The 18015-nt window shown below is 44.8% G+C and overlaps 1 pseudogene; it reads right to left on the reverse strand.

The window, feature by feature from the left end:
- LOC146202690 (uncharacterized) overlaps positions 1-15671 on the reverse strand; it is a 303761-nt pseudogene extending 288090 nt beyond the window's left edge.
- Between the last annotated feature and the right edge of the window lie 2344 nt (positions 15672-18015).

Genomic DNA, 18015 nt, shown 5'->3' on the forward strand with positions numbered 1-18015 from the left:
GACAAGTGGACTTGTCTGAAGTCGATAGGCGATGGTCAATCCTCCCCCTGGTGGAAAAGTGGATCAAATTTCACTAGCGTTGACCATCGGCCACAGCCGCCGTCACTGCTGCCGTTTCGATGTTGGCCCTCTTCCGCGATTGGTAAGCTATTCGGCAACGGTTTAGCCTGACTTCTCGTTCTTCGATGGCCTCGGAAGCCTGAATGGCGCGGCTGCGGTTTCTGTCTTTAGCGAGATGGCGTATGCGTATGGCGTATTTACAAAGGTTAATTGAAGGAGCGGAGCAGATATAACTTGATGGGTATGAATATGGTCAACGCACAGAGCGAGGGAGTGTTGCAGTTTTACATGAGGCGTGATGGGCTGCTGCGATAGCATAGTCCTCTCGTGCCTGGGACAATGATGATGTTTGCTGCACAGCGCGAGAGTTCGATGTCGAAAATGTTCTGTCCATTGACTTTGAGGTTTGTGCGTGGGAGAAGTGGAGCTAACGCTCTAAGTAGCGCAGTACAATCTGCCTTATAAACGAGAAAGACCAAAACCTTCCTCGACCACGAACTCTGCGAAACAAATTTGTGCGACTATATCGCGCCAGAATGGAATTCCAGATAAAGATACCAAACACACTATGCATCCTTTGAACTTTTACGCGTGACATGAACTTCGCTTGCAGTATCGTACTGCAAGTGAAGCTTCTGAACTAATTTCCGCGATCAGGCGCCTGTATTGTCTAGAAGATAGCTCGGGCTTTTATAGAACCTGCGTTAAATATGCACCCCTGCTCCCTTCTGTACCAATGGGCCAGCAACGTTGTAAATATCAGACACGTATTTATCCAGTGTGTTTTTATGGTCATTCATATCGTCCGTGTAGAACGCCTCATTCAGATCATTTCCGATTTCGAATGGACGCACATGGAAAATGACCACGCACAACCCTTGACGCTTTTCTCTGTACTCTCCAATTTCTTCGCGTCATGGATGGTTTGGGGAATTCTAATCCAGGCTATGCTATATAGTGCCGCGAAACCTTCCAAACTGTATTTGTCGTTTTATAACAGCCGCCGGCATGCGGCCTTATCACTCTGATTTTGGATCGCGTAACAGGTCTGTGTTCTTTGTTTGTTAATGCTCGATGTCGCGGGACGCACGTTTATCAGTTTCGTTGTAGCGCAAGATGCACCGAGATCTGTCTCGAAGATTTCGGCCACTCGTGTGTCTTTATACAATGTTCCAGCTTGTCCTTGTAGCAGTTCCGACGTTATCTAGATTGCTCTTAGCAGCCTTTAAATTGAACGTTGACGAGTGCGACGGGCATTCCTTTGTTCGATGATCGACGAGCATGTTTGTTGCTATCGCCGCTGCCGAGTTGTTTAGTTCTTTTGCGGGCGCAAGTCAGCCCAATAAAGAGTTTCTTCAGTGCAATCATCGACTCTTCATTTGTGTCATCGACCCTGGTCACCACCACGTGACAATATTCACACGTATAAAACAACATTTGGAGTTCTCTGCGTTGGAAGCGTCCGAAGAAACTGCTGTTTCGTATTTTAATCCTTTTACACGAAGTATTAAATAGACTTTTATACCAGTGAAGTTCCTGAAAAGAGAGCGGGTTAACTTTGAAACTGATACCCTCATCGGTGGCTCCTAATACCTTGGATGCGTTCCAGTTCCTCGTCAGTTTTGTTCGCGCTGATATTACGCTATCTGTATGCAACATATTTAAGTGCGCTGTTCATCTGATGCTTCCAAGACGTTTCGAACATATTCCATCGCGTTGTTAAAAAACTGCAGTGGCAAGCATACACCGCCGGCTTAAGGCCCACCCCTGACCTGTGAAGTAGTGCACATCGCCTATCTGGCCCTGAGTATACCGTGAATGTGAAAACCGGTTACGATTATAGCGATAAGGCCCTCAACCGGACGACCGCCACTTCTTTAGTTAAGTCTGGGGATGAACTTCAAACAAGAAAACATTGCCGAGCGAGGGCAATGAACTTTAGCGCGTGCAAAAAGAAACTTCGCTAAAATCTCACATGGTGCGAAATCGCTTGGCAATTACGTTTTGTAACTTTGCGAATTCGAGCCTTGGTCAGAGCCCGAGCTTTCGAAGAAGTAAACACGAGTCGTAACACGTCTCCCGCGTTGATTCCCTTGCAGATCTCCCTCTCTAAAGGCGGCGTCGGTCAAGGACATCGGCGCAATTTCAAAGGATGCAGGCACCTTCGCAGCCCTCTTCGAGCATTCCCGAGAGAAGAGAGGGCAGTGGCTGTCGCACTTCCTTTGGACACGCCGCTGATGAGCTCCGCTAAGTTTGCTTTCTGGCTGAAGGCGCTAATCCTTGTGGACCGCGCATTGAGGGAGACCCGATTTCATCAACGGGCACGACGCTTCGGGCAGCAAGGGCAGCGCTTCTGACGCCATATTAGAGCCTACAGCCACTGCAATCACTCACGAGTTTGAACTGCACGCCAGAGGACCTCCTATCTCTCCTGCTTCGCAGGCCGGTGGCCTTTTTCGAAGCCAGGGACCTATTGCGCCACCAGTTTTCCAAAGGCTTCGAAGCGATTGCTTCACTAAACCGTCCTGCGTTCTTCTGCGTTACTGGCAGTCAAGCACTGTAAGAGTGGGTAATAGTTCCTCCACAAGAAACAGAGCGCATGATTGAAGTTGATATTCGAGAAAGTGTTAAAAAACGGACACGTACAGATTAATCGTCGGAGGAAGCGTCGTGTTGTGTAAACACCCACAGGACTGCATGAGTTGTTGCCGTGCCGCTATCCCCCCGCATAGAAATGGGTGTTGAAAATAGTAGCGGCTTATTAAGCCTATTATCTCATTCTCTTGCTAATTTATTGTATTGGGTTACTTGCTTCCTCCGCAAATAATACGGCACTCGGAGCCTTTAAGGGCAAATAACAGAAGAAAATAATATATCAGCAATGAGATGACCTCATCCTCGTTCGTAGCATTTTTCTCACGCAAAAACGCGATTTGAGACACTGCTACGCTCTCCTAACCGATAGCCCCATTATAAGTCGTCGAAAAAAATCACACGTAGCTACGAAACGTGCGTACTAGAGCTATCAGAAAGTTATCAGAATAAGGCGAGAAAACTTCATGCAATCGCAATCTTTCGCGCAATCATTACGCCACCTCCTGGTGTACTCAGCAAATAAATTTAGACGATAATCTGAATTATCTTAAATATTTTAAGAATTAAAATTTCGCCCTAATGAAAATGCTCCGACTACATTGCCGAAGATCATTAACTTAGGTAAGCATGGCAAATCAAGTGACAACGCACTCAGAATCTGTCTGTAGCCGACCGCTGCGCTCACAGCAGCAGAAAAAATCGCGCTATCTTCAGTAGGAAAGGGGGTTTGCCTTGCGACCTGGCCTCAGAAAGCAAGCAAGCGTGGCGCAAAGCGACGAACAAACTGCAATCATTGTTTTTATGCAGTCGTAGAGGTAGCAGTCGATTCCTGTGCTGTGCACTCATTTGCGGCAGCAAGTCTCGCTTTTCTTGGGAGACCCATTGCTGCTCGCCGTGTTTTATCATCAGCGATAAAGTGTGTTCTCGCCGAGCATGAAAGCCACAGGCCAAGCAATCCCGTAGTCTACTCTCATTACAGGTTGACTCAAAAGTGCCAATTAGTCCAGCCTTGTAGCTTTGGCGACACACACGAAAACAAATATTAAGAAAGGGAACAGCTCAAAGGCATTACTGCCACAGCAAGAACGAAAGGAAGAAAGAAAGTGGACGAGCAGTGAGAGATACGCAAAGAGTTTCCCGGCTTAGCAGGAGCACGACTTGTAGGGTCGTAACTCGTAAGGAAAGAGCGCGAGTTTTTTTCAGCGAGTCTAACGGCGAAATTTAGTCGCTCTGTCCAATTCATTCTTGTTCAAGCAGCCGAAACGAGGAGCGTTTAGAAGACAGGTTCTTCCATTAGGCGGTCTGTCTTCCGGACGCGAATGAACTTGTCACAACGATCTTGACAGCCTTAGCCTCGAAATTCTCAAGCGTTATCGTCAAATTTGACGCGCTGAATTAAAATGAAATTTAGCAGGCAAGAAGGCTAATGCATTAACTATACCGCCCTTTTAAGTAACAAAAATGAGCGGACAGAAAGGCGATAAGAAGGACTGGATGCGTTCAAATAGAAAGTAGGAGTTGCCCGGCAGGAAAGGAAAAAAAAAAACTAATCGTGTGCCATGTTGTCATTTCGCAACCAATCATCGGAGAACGGCCATTCAAGCAATCATTTAGGTTCGCCAGGGGTCAATAGGATCTTATTCGAATGCAGACGAGAGTCGCGTTGGTGTTGTCTTGGCCCAGAACGGGGGAAGCCTTAAAGCGGTAAAGAAGAATTTGGGCATAGACAAAAACCAGATGTATGCGATAAGGGACAAGGCGGGCAACGTCATCACGAATATGGACAAGATAGTCAAAATAGCTAAGCAGTTCTATACAGATCTCTACAGTAGCCAAAGAAGTCAAGACCGTAACGAGATTGGCGGTAGAGAAAAATAGTCAGACGTTCACCAGTGACGAAGGACGAGGTCAAGAAAGCATTAGAAACTATTAAAAATGGGAAAGCAGCTGGAGAGGATAAGATAACTACAGATTTGAAGAACGGGGGGGGGGGGGGGGGATATCGTGTTAGAAAAACTGGCCACACTGTATACGCAGTGCCTGGTGTCATCGACGGTACCGGAACCATGGAAGAATGCAAACATTATCCTCATTCATAAGAAAGGGGACGCTAAAGATTTTAAAAATTACAGACCAATCAGCTATCTCTGCTATCTCTGCTATCTCTGCCAGCATATCTCTGCCATCCTTTCTGCAACGGTTTTAGTGCGGCTTTCGACTGGAATGGATGAAACATTCAAATCAGGAAGGATTTATTCGTCTTTCCTTCTTTTTTATCTTTCTTTTCACGTAACAAGTCATACTACCTGATGCCTTATACGGCTTGAATATACCAGATGCTTGGGAGACGCTCATCATAGTTAAGTAAAACCTCGAGATAAAAGGATGACTTTATTGGCAAAATATTAATAATAGTAGGGGATGCCTGAAAGCAGGTGAATCACATTGCACGAAAACCTGTACGTAATTAGACGTTTGTAACTGACTATTATCAAAAGCCATATCAGATTTTAGAATTTTTAAAACGTGATTACTGATGGCATTGTGGCAGAATAAAGTTAATTTATTTCTCACGCAATTGGAAAATCGCTCGATACCCACCCGTGGACGCCGCTCCGCGGAGCCTGCGTCACGTGCCGTTCGTCCCCTCCACAGCAAGAGCAGTGAGTAGCGGAGAACAGGTCACGTGGTCCGTGCACAATGGAGTGCCCCGTTTGGCTTACATACGTCGCTGTGTACGTGTACACAGCTGACGCGCGATTTACGAACTTCGCGGGAAATGACCAATCATCTTTTAGCCACAACAAATACAATTTCGTTTTGAGAATTCTAAAAAAAAAGGAAAGAAAAAATCAGATGCAGGTGCAACTGATGGCCAGCTGCAAATGTCTGTTTTCAGCCAGGTACCTATCTGTGACAGTTAAAAATTAAACGATTGGAGTTCAGCTAACTAGCTTGCTAAGCACTTTAACGTGATTCACCTGTTTCTTAGGTGCGCAGCGCTGGCAATACAGTGTCGAGATGCCTTCTTTTTGCCTCTAAAAGCGAATTTTTTAACATTGGTGCCAGGTTTACCTCCAACACCTGTACGTTACTTATGAAACAGCGAATTTTGAATTATGCACTTGGTAACAAAGTATGAACATTTTATTTCCTTTATTATACAACGTCCCATTCCAAGCGGCATATATTTTTATGCACCTATAGAGTTGCTTCCTTTGGACTTTAATGATGAAGTTACGAGCTATAAGCTGGGTAGGATTTAAGAGTAGAGGGACGCTACGGAGGGGGTGGTGGTGGTGGTGAAAACAATTAATGCTCAAAAGAGAGTAAAAACTATCTAGCCGAAATTTTTTGAAATCATACTGGAGAGCTGCGATGTCGCAGAAATGGGTAAATAAGAGGACGTTGATTCCACTTTCTTCAGAGAGAAAGCAATAGCCCCGCGAGAGACAGGCAAACCTCCTAATTTGTCGCGTCATCGGGAGCAGAGTCAATGGAGCACATTTTATCGCTTTGCTGCACCAGGTTGCGGCTAATGGCATGGAAACTGCCGAAGAGGTCCACGTCGTAAGTAAGGAAGAGGGGAAAGAACACGAAAAAAATCAGTTGAGGATAGGACGTGCAACTTGGGCTCAACGCACGTATCGCACGAAAATGAGGTGCATGCTATCAATTGCGAATATTAAATTTGAGCCACCGTGCAATATTCAGCTGGTTGAAATAATTAATCCTGCAGTTGGGGCTCGCAACTTGAACGCAAAAAAAAAAAAAAAAACCCGATCGGCGCTCCCTGCGTCGCCGTTAGATTTTTTCGCACCTCCGATACGTAGACGCGTCGGTTTGTAGAAGGGTGTCAAAGTTAGGTGAATATTGTTCTCCCGCCAGAACGTCGCTGTATCGGGAAATACAGTGGAGAACAAAGCTGGTCACACCTCAAAGTTGTCCACATCCGAAAATCTTGGAAGGTATAACTTCACAAGCAATCTTCACCACTGTATCTTTGACCCTTCTGATAGGGGGGTTGAAAAGTCATTTTTCAAGCTCAAGGTGCAACTAGCCAGGAGCAACGAATATAAGGGGACCGGAGAGAATCAAGACAATCGACAGTGACACCAGTACATCCATCTTGGCTACCGCATTCAATACGCGATAATATACGCTAAATCTCCATAAATTTTTTTTCTTACAGAAGTATAGGCTAGGAATTCGGTCTGTGCGAGACAAAAAGAATGTTTGAAATGCATCTTCCACCTCTGTTTGTGCTCAGCCGCCACCCAGAATACCAATTGTTTTATTTTTACTTTTCTCGCAAAAATGTATATCTTGTCCGGAAGCTTAGTGCTGCGATCTACTTTTGTGGCACGGGGCTTCTAAAACACATTGAACCTTTCCACAGGTATTGCATTACCTAAACTTTAGCATTTGACTTCACGCCCATGCGCACAAACGTGTACGGAAATGAATGGCGTGGTCTCTTATTTGATATTGCTTCGTTTGCGAAGGGGTCACAAGAAAAGACCCACTGCTGCGTACCTGGTACGCCTGTAAAGTTGGATACAACACGAAGTCTTGATTTTTGTTTCATTGTCTTCCCCTCACTCAACACTTTCCCTGGCAGGTGAATAAAGAGAAAATTCGAAACATTTTCTTTGTCCGAGTCAGAGGAAAGTTAGCGAGAACGCTGTTACTTAAGCAGAAAATACAGCCACCCGAGCGTTATCTTCCGGCGTCTCGAACACCAGCCCAGAAAGACGCCGTCGTAAGCCGTAGTCCGTGCACCGCTGCTGGGGCAGGGGTGACGGAAGGCGACGTCCACAGCTCAGTATCCGACTCGTGCGGCCGGTGTTGCGGGTGCAGAGGATCCTACAGCAAATGCCGCGAGGCTTTGAGCTGGCGTCTCCGGCATACGTCTTGATTACTACCCGCCCGAGGCTGTTTTTCTTGTGGAAACATCCTGTGTTTCGCACATGGGAGCCGCAGAGCGCCGCGTGTTTTATGCAAAATAAAGTCGGAGGAGCGAATTAAAGGGGCATCACGCGAAGCCCTGCATCACTCGCATCTTGCATATTTTTGTTTCGCTTCTCGTCGAGTGGACGTTCGAAAGACAACAAATGAAAGCAGCGCACCTCGAGTCGAGCTTGCTCGTTCGTTCCGCCGACGATACAAGGCGGCAGAAACCGGGAAGACGAGAAATGCCGGGAGCACGAACCGTGCCGGAGCCAGGATGGCGTGCCACACGTGCATGTCTGTGCGGAATGCAGAGAACGCTCCTTCCCCGCAAAAGGCCTCAAAGGAATGCTTTATGCGAAGCATGCTGACGACCAACGAGGGGGACACAAGCTTTGAAGCTTTCAAAGCAGGAGAATTCGAAATTGGCGGTGCGTGCTCGAGCGCATCAGCGCTGGTTTGGAAAGCAACATTTGATCTCCACAGTGCAACGCTCCGAGAAAATGGTCTCCCGGCCGTATTGGAAGACTACAAACTCGTATTTTGCGCCTTCCTTTCTACCAAAACGTTATTTATTTATTTATTTATTTATTTATTTATTTATTTATTTATTTATTTATTTATTTATTTATTTATTTATTTATTTATTTATTTATTTTTATTAATTTATTCGAAAGATGAAAGAAATTATGGCCCTTTGACCTGTCCCGAAAGTAGACCCCGAATGCTGTCCTCTCCAGTCATTGCCCAAGGGGGCAATATATATACTCCACTCTGCTAAAACATCGCTCGTATTCGCTTGGCAGTGTACTTTGTTACTTATGCTGCTGCATTGTAGAGTAAATTGGGGCTTCATTAACCCCTGTTACGCTAAGGTATTGAATCCTGCGCTAAGTAAGAAGAGCTCAAGCTATTCATGCAAAATAATCTCTGCGTGGCAGGTAGAGTTCATCCTCACCCGACATAACGTCCATTAAAAAACATGCGTAGGATAAAAGACGTTCTGGAGCTTCATCTGATGTTCCGACCTCCTAGTTTGACCTGAATAGACATTCAAGTCGCTAAAACCTTTCGGAATCTTTAGAATTAAGCATAAAATTATTGAAAGGTCGTATCATTTTTTCTGTTTATTCAGGCTTTAAATCATTTGATGCAGTTAGACTGAAATTGGATTAAAACACTGCATTTAAGGCTTACCGTCACATAGAGTATTCCTTGAAAATATTCATTCGCAAAAATTATTAATCCGAAAGCATTTCTCGGCTCATGAGTGGTGTGGACAGAGCATGTCATCGGAAGCTGTGGACGCAGCGTATTCTTGACAGTCTGCGACAGGACGTGTACGCACGAACTGTCAATCATCAATCGCCATCGTGATTAATGAAGCACATGTGTAATTACTAAGGACAATATTGAAGTCAGTGAACGTTTAAAGGCTTAGTTAATTAAGTGAGCGAATTAAACTGTGGATCGAAAGAACGGTAGATAAACTGCATCCACAGGAGCTGTTATCAGAACATGTCCTCACGAATAATCTGATCATCGTCATCGTCGTCGTCATCATCATCATCATCATCAGCCGGACCACTGCAGGGAGAAGGCTCTCCCATATTCCTCCAATTAACCAGGTCCTGTGCTAGTTGCGTCCCCTTGACCCCTGCGAACTTAACCTCATCGGCCCACCTAACTTTCTGAGCCCGTTGCTACGATTTCCATCCCTTCGAATCCAATTGTTTACCTTTAGCGACCATCGGTTGTCCACTCTTCGCACTAAATGTCCTGCCCATGCCCACTTCTTCTTCTTGATTTCCACTAGAATGTCAGTAACTTGAATTATTTATCTGACCTACTCTGCACGCTTCCCATCTCTTAACTTTACACCTACCATTTTTCATTTCATAGTCCTCTACGTTGTTCTCAACTTAGAACCCTTCTCGCTAGACTGCACTTTTCAGCCTCATACGTGATTACCGGTAAGATGACACTGTTGTATACTTTCCTCTTGAGCGATACCGGTAAGCTGCTAACAATAATCTGCGAGCACTTGCCAAATGAGCTCCATCCCAACCTTATCTTCCTAGTTATTTCCCTTTGGTGGTACGCATCTGCGGTTACTACCTGTCCAAACTAGATATATTCTCGTACCATTTTGAGCGCTTCTCTACCGATTGTAAACTACAGTTCCTTTCCGAAGCTGTTGAGCATCACCTTGGTCTGCTCTACGTTCGTCTTTACTCTTTAATGGTTGCTCCTCAACAAAGGATTTAATTTTGCTGATCACAAATTATGCCCTGCGGCAACTGCGTGTCCTTACGCTGAGCGTTTACTTCGCCTCTCGTGAAGTGCGCACATTTCGGGCTGCATTATTCCTGGCACGTTCTACAGGCTTAACAACGGTATTTTACGTGGGGCAATAGCTTGTTGGTTAACGAGAACGACAACTTGATTCGCGTCAGTTGATCAAGAGTCCTCTCCTGTTCGCATCTTCCCGGCGGTTGAGCTTTGGTATCAGCGTTTAGTTTCTCCTTGCATAATGTTAAGGTCCAGCGTCTTTTCTAAATACCTCTCACCCTCTTCATTTACAGGCATTGTTTTCGAGAAATGTAGCCAACAATTCTCTATGACATTCGAGAGTGGGTTTTCCTTCACCAAGATGTCTTGATGGCTCCTGTATATACCACGCCATAACATGCACGAAACTGCAATGTCTTGCACATACTTCTCGGTCGCTTTCAAAGCATTGAGATAGAACACAGCTTAAAAAGGCGCTTAATTTGTTGATCCTATTATTTTTTTATTTATTTTCTCCGCATCCTCGTGGATCAAGCGAGCGCGAATCACATATTTTCATATCTCCAAAATGCATTTGCATACGTCTGTTAGATATGACAAAGCTGACAATGACACTGCGAACAGGGCCACTTCCTTAGAGTGAAACGAAGATAAATTAAAACATCAAAACATCTCATCCTCGTAAAGCGAACAAGATGGCAAAAGGCTACGAAAAACTGACACGTGACTGACAAATATGCTGCGAGTTCAGCACTTTCTGACATTCTCTTCTAGCCTTTTCTGAACAGCAGCGAACAGCGATGTAATATGATGGCATGTTCTCTTGCAGTCGCACTATCAGCTAAAGAACCATCGTCCAACATAGCTTATCGTGTGCACAGGTGCTCCTGGGTGCACACCAAACACTGTGAGACCGTCCAACATCTTTCGCATGTCTACTGCAACAAAGTACTCAACTGGTGAGTGGCGCAGGAAACCGCGACTAACTAGTTTGTCAAAAATAATGGAGCGGCTGACTACACATTTGCAATGAATAGGTATTGCTATGCGTGTAAATGCCTAATACAGGCTCGCACAAACACCAGTGCATAAACATACAGTATCAGCGATATTTAGCACATACACCAGTACAGGTTAAACTGTAGTCATGGTGAAATTGCGCAACAAACACGACACAAAAGTAAGAGGGACACGTAGCACGGGACGAGCGCACGTCCCGTGCTACGTGTCCCTCTTACTTTTGTGTCGTGTTTGTTGCGCAATTTCACCATGACAACAGTAGACATTCACCAACCAGCCCGCCAACAGCTCCTGTTAAAACAGTTTAAACTAATGGCCAAGACGCCTTGAGCAAAACATTTTTTGTTTCCTGCGCAGCAAATAAGCGTTTGTTTTTTAACAACAACCGTGTATGGACGAGAAATTACTAGCCAGTTAGCGAATGTACACTGAAGTGAAGCGTATAAATAAGCGGCATTATTACAGCATGACGCCTCGTCGACAGCCTACACTAGAAACGTTGCCATTTACAATCCCTTGCAGGGAACGTCGAAGCCAGTTCGGCAGATGCCAGCGCAACAAAGCAGCCGAAAAAACGCCTGCGCTGCCAGACCGTAAAAAAAAAAAAAAAGAAAAACGACCAATATCAGACTAGTGGGATAGGTTACCTGCTCAAATGAAGAACTGAAAAAACGATGAACTTGCCTACCTGGGAAGAAACAATTTTTTTCTGGTGGAGAAACTGACCCATGGTATCCAGGGCTCGTTTCAAACCACTCTGCCGGCATATCACATTTACAGAAAATTGCTTTGACAAATCAAAACAGCAATGTTGGCGGAAGACTGCACAGAAAGTCACTCTATTCTAAGCATAACTGCAAGCAGGAGGGTTGCGCGAGAGGTAGTTCGTTCAAAGCTGTTGCTATCTTATCTTACGTTATCTTAGGCGGCGGCCTAAGATAAGCTATGCCAGCCGACGTGTCCGAGGTATTTTCGGTGTCGGTGGCAGAGTTGCAGTTCATCGTCGCACGCAATTATTCCACAAAGCATGCAGTGCCATTCAAATGCAATGTACAAAGAACGCGACTTTTAAAAAGGGAATTAGAGGAAAAAGGCATTATTTACAACGCAACATTCAGGCGCTAAATATTCAGGCACCTAAAAGAAATAAAACGGGCGAGGAGAATTTATACCGAAATAAAAAGCGACAAAGGACAAACCAAGAGCACTACATGCGCACAATTCGGAGAAAAGTAGAAATGTCTGATGCACAAATGCTCCGAGAAATGCCTTCGTCTTTCAATGGAACAATCTATTTGACCACGCACGGATTACTGCCAAAAACAAGATTCTTGGACTTGCACGACCGTTACACACATGACTGACACGAAGATAGACGACAAGAAACAAGCTGCGGGAGGAGCAACTCTGACTACACTTTGCGGCGAACAAGCTCCAGTGCCATTCTGCGCGGTACAATATACGTGAAAGATCGTGGTGACATGAGTGTCGTCCGCCGGAGACAGCAATATACGCTCGCGATCTCGGCGCCGTACGGAGACAGCCTTCTTGTGGACACTTTGAGAGCTGCTGGCCTGTGCCGACAGCCGCTCAGAGTCGTTGCGGACTGACTTGAGTGCTTCAGGTCATAAATTAAAACGGGGAAGTCGCAAACCCTGGGAGAGTGGGTACGAACCTTGACAGCGACGTCAATGTTTGCCATCCTGCTACCTCGGAACTGCTGCGGTCTTGCTCACTTCTTCGCCGCTGACACCTCAGCCTTCAAAGCTAACTTAACAGTGCCCGCCCCAGCATGAGTATGAAATCAGGCCCGTCTAGATGAAACTTCTTCTGCTCAGAAGGTGGCTGAATGACTGCGCGCTTCAGGAAGGTACGCCGTTGTGTTGGCAGACAGCGGTTGAGTACGTTGCTATCGTTCGTTCGTTCGCAATATGGTCTAAATAAGATTACACTACTTTATTATTAACTGCACTCTAGCAGAGCTGCAAATGTACATTACAGACTCTCAGCAGAGAGCGTGGATAAATAATCCCAAACTTCCACTTTTCCAAGGCATAATATGTTGATACTGAAGTCACAGATTTGGTCCACTGAACTCCACTGTCGCAAAGTTTCACTAAGGTCTACAAGAATCTTGGAAGGCTGCACTAGGGCAACCAATAACGTGATAATAGGTGCACAGAAAAAGACCGCTTACACACTTTGACGAAGAGAGGTTCCGCATGCACAAAACAAGCATCAGCTTAGGGTATCAAATGTATGGAATAGCCCTGGGAGCTAAACGCATCGAGGAAAGCCTGAGGAGCATCGATTTCTGTTACCACAAAAACATCTGCAATGACAGATGCCGACTCAGCTGTAAACTTACTTTTCCAGTATCTACGCAGACTTCAAATATTCACACTCGCAACAGTGAAACTGTCTTCAGAATTGTATCCAAACTCTTTTTTAAGCTAAAATCCGGTAGTTCACAGAATGAAAAACACATGCTGAGTAAACCACGTTTTCCAGTTCCCCTTGTTTAAAGGTTCCAACGAAAGGCGTTGTTTGATTCTTGTTCATAAATTCACAAAAATTTTCTCCTTTCATCCAATAAAAGTTCTACCCTTCCTCCCATGCCTTCGTTTTTGTCTTCCAGAAGGGGTCACAGTGGGAATGATTTCTGCTTATGAGTCGATTCAGCTCTTCGCGTGCTTCAAATGATTTTCCCTTCCAAATCGCTGGAGTAGAGCGAACCAAGGCATCAGATGTGCCGTTAACTTTCGTTTCCAGGCGGTGTACAGCCGCATTGTCGTCAGTCGCAAAGCTTGCCAATTCCAGTATTGAATCCGGTTGCATGAGTGTTTCTTTAATATTTCGCAGCTATTATCTGGCAGAAAATGAATTTTGAGATTCTTTCGCCTGCTGTACCGCCCAGTTTCATAATAGTAAAGTATTATTAATAATATTATTATTAATCATTCAATCTTTATTTTATTGTGCGCAGGGACAACTACATGGTATTGCTACTTCAGCACAAATAAGAATAAAATAAAACACACACACACACACACACACACACACACACACACGTTTCACACATACAGATAGAAAAAAAAATAAACAAGTGACACATGAAATTTAATGATTAAATAAGTAACACAGAGAATGAAATCAATGTGGCGCCTGTCTTGAAGAACTTATCACAGCGAAGCATTCAAGAGACCCCAGAAAGAACAAAATAGAGTGAAATGCAATGAATAAATACAAACCTTGAAAGCGATAGCAAGTACGAATACAAGTGTTAAGGTCAAAATATAAATAAAAACATGCGAAAACAATGCGCAAACCACAAATAATAATAGACAGGAGGAAATGCAGAAGGGAAATATATACAAAATGCTTGAATAATAATAATAATAATAATAATAATAATAATAATAATAATAATAATAATAATAATAATAATAATAATAATAATAATAATAATAATAATAATAATAATAATAATAATAATAATAATAATAATAATAATAATAATAATAATAATAATAATAATAATAATGATGTTTATTGCCACTTTGTAGATGATACAATATGGTTCAGGCCCGTCATAAGCTAACAAGAGGCTTTTGGGACTGGGCCCGGCAGTTACGGCCAAGACTACAAAAAAGGCAGTAGATATATATAGCAACGCTTCTCGTTACACCCAAGCGAGAGCTTGGGTGTAATAATAATAATAATAACAATAATAATAATAACAATAATAATAATAACAATAATAATAATAACAATAAGACTTGCTAGTGGGAGGTATGTGCAGCCAAATCCGAAAGGCAGTAACCCGTACACTGATGCGTCTGCGAACGGCCTATCCAGGACGTTAGGAGTAATGGAATTTTACCTGCACGGAACTATGCCTGCAAATGTTAGGCACGTAGCAGAGATTGCCAACAGCGGCTAATGAATGGCATTAGCTGTGCTCGATGTTGCTCGTCGATGACCCGCTTTGTACTTAATAGGTTTTCTGTTACCAAGATGCGTTTCACGTGAGCATTTGGGAGCTTTTTCATCTAGCTCAAAAGAAAGCAGAAAAAGAAAGATAGCTCAAAAGGAGCAAGATAAAGATAACTTTGCGCTTTGTTCCAAAATTAACTTTCTTTACCTGTGCTCTAGAAAATGATATTTTCTAGGGAAATGGACGCTTTGCGCTCATTTCGCTAGAGCACATCATTTGTAGTAGCGAAGTTAGAAATTTTCAATTTGAAGTGCGCAGGCTATATGCGTCTCACATTGTGGCGGCCTTGTAACAGTTCTCGCCATAAGCATTCTACGATTGAGAAACTGCTGGTCAGCACGCTACAATTAACCTTTGCATATAAACCACGAATCACAGTGATGTGCACTTTTTCAAACACAGCAGAGCCACGAATCACCGTCTGCAACTAGAGCGACCTCGCACAAATAGCCTGCGTCGCAGGCTGGCTGAGTATTTCCTGCTTTGTACGCCCGGACTAGACGTACAAAGTCTAGTCCGGGCGGTACTCACGTGCGGGTATAGAAGGAGCACGAGCAACAAGAAGGCCAGGCCCAGCATCACCAGCGCGGCCAGCAGGGCGAGCAGCAACGAGTGCCGCAGCCGGCCTGAGTAACGCCGCCGAAGGTCCGACAGGTCCACACTGCCGGGTCCCATGTCCGGCCGGGCCACGTCGGTGCCGGCCCCGTCGGGGTCCGCGGCGCGCGTCGCCAGCGCGTCACCCAGGGTACCGTGCAGGCCCTGCGCACAGCGAAGGACACAGGCTGTCAAGCCCCAACGCTGTGCCAGCACCACCACTGGAAGAGGAATGGGGCAGTAGACGCAAATTCTTAGACGCAAGCACCTTTTTTCCGGCTAACAAAAACCTCCGCTCTTTTTAACCCGCTCGATATCTTCCTGAAGCAAAACGAACAGCGAGAAAAATAAAATGTATATAGGAACTGGAAGAGAACTTGCTATATATTTTACTAGAACTGGTCACTGTCTAGCGGATTTCATAGTGTCTGCAGAGTGTTTGGCATACCCCATCGCATCAACACCTCATGCCATGCAAGACATCTACCTGCACCAGCATGTCCGTCTTTCCATAACAGCGCCAAGCTTCGCTGCCGCTTCCACAAGATGCATGGGCTTTCGACTGTGTTGAACATGCTGCGACTCCTTGTTACCCCCAAACGGTGATAAACGCAGAAACACATTTATACCCCTGTCGAAAATTCTTCATGGACAACGTTTAGCGGCAGTTGAGGGTGTCCAAAAGGTCTGCAAGCGCTGCTAATATGCAAGAATGTAGCGCCGAATAATTCCCAATTAGAGAAAGGTAATGCCTCGACATGACATTCGATAAGCCTCACTAATTATTTCTTCCCCTGACGCAGCAGGACCCACTCGTCAGCTACGCAAGGAGGCTACGCATTTTTTTTTTTTTTTTGAAAATCACAAAGCTGCTTAAGATATGCAGAGCAGGATTGGAGCATAACGTGTTTGTCATGATCATTGTTCCGGGGGCTTAGCCGCAAAAGCCTTAGGCGGATTTGTTAGAATATTGCAGGTTACCAAACCCATCAGCCGCACCACTGCACCCATACTACCAGTAACAGCGATTGTTTTTAATATTTCGCTTCCCTGGCCCCTTCAAAACTAACCTTTCCTTCTCTTCATGCACTCGACTCCCGAAGAATTGTTCTGCACACGCGCTATTCTGCCCAGCGGTATCAGAAGCCCGAGGCCCGAATCCACTTCCATCCTCTTGTGAGTCCGTGCATTTTGCGCTTTCTGTTCATATATACTTTAAATCCGGAAGCCTATTAAAATTAAATGTCTCCTTTTCGAGCAGTGCTCTTCATCTCTTGAGGTTCAGTTATTGCATTTACGTGAGAGGATAACCAGGGCCTTCAGCGCTGTTTTATTTCGAGAAAAATTCTTTTTGCGCGGCGCGCCTCTCGGCAAAACGATGTGGCGACTTAAAACCTCGACAGCGCGTGATATTTAATTACAGCCAGCGGCGGGATCTTTTCGTTTTGACCTTGATGAAATTTGTACCTGTTAAACTCCCAGTTTATCAGCCCTGTCTGTAGCAGCCTCATTTCTGGTATATCGACGAACAGTTGGGCCCAGATGGAACCATGGTTTTACCGAAGCAACAATAAAGAAAGCATCTTTAAGTGAATACATCATACTTTCTCAGTGACAAAGAATAGAAAAGAAAAGCGGAATGAGAAAGAAAAAAATGAATGCCGCTTTTGTAACGCGGCAGAAGCATTATTTGCTTTGAGATCTCTTAAGATCGACGAGCTGCTGACTGGGGACGTCTTTTTCGTCTGTTTACTGTCTGCGAATTCAAACAGAACAGGGAAATTGCGCGGGTAACTCTGGCTCCTTTTCGGTGCAGAGTCAATAACATCTTTCAATAGATGCCACCAAAGCCGGCTTTGACGTCCCGGCAAGCCGAAACAGAAGAAAAAACGAACCTAGCAAAGCCACCTACGCAGGGCCCATCTGAAGGGAAGAGCAAAGTTGTGACGACACAGTGTTTGCCACAATAATGCAAGGAGGGAGCGAGACGGTGCTGTAAGATCAGCTCTACGTGTTCTCGCTCTGTGTGGTGCTGTTGTTGCTTCGGTGGAAGCAAAGAGGAAAAAATACACAATGGGATGCTAAGCTGTATTTTCTGTCTCAGGAGCCGGAAATGCCATCTCCTCTTTTCGCTCTTTCTTAAGCGATCAAGCAAGGCGGCGTCTCAGAGCTTAGCGGAGGAATATGTGAAGATATGAGTCTTACTCTTACATACCATTATTTCTCTAATCGCTGAGAGGCTAGATTTTTTATTGTTCGACGAGTATGCCTTTCAGCGTAAGTTAACGTGTGGGTCCGGGAATAGCTAACAGAAAGTTAAGAAGTCAGTTTTATCGACAAACCTCCAGGCATTAAATATAAACGGACATATGGGTTTATATATCCACCTGTTAATATCAGAGGCATAGTTTTATTGCTCAGGCATGACCGCCTATAGTCGGCCATGTCTGCCTAACTGCCACAAAGTCGCGGCGAAATTGGCAGAAACATTTCAATCGCAATATACT

The sequence above is a fragment of the Amblyomma maculatum genome, chromosome 1 (assembly GCF_055883805.1).
Source record: "Amblyomma maculatum isolate TAMU_Amacu chromosome 1, ASM5588380v1, whole genome shotgun sequence".
In the NCBI taxonomy this organism is placed as follows: Eukaryota; Metazoa; Arthropoda; class Arachnida; order Ixodida; family Ixodidae; genus Amblyomma; species Amblyomma maculatum.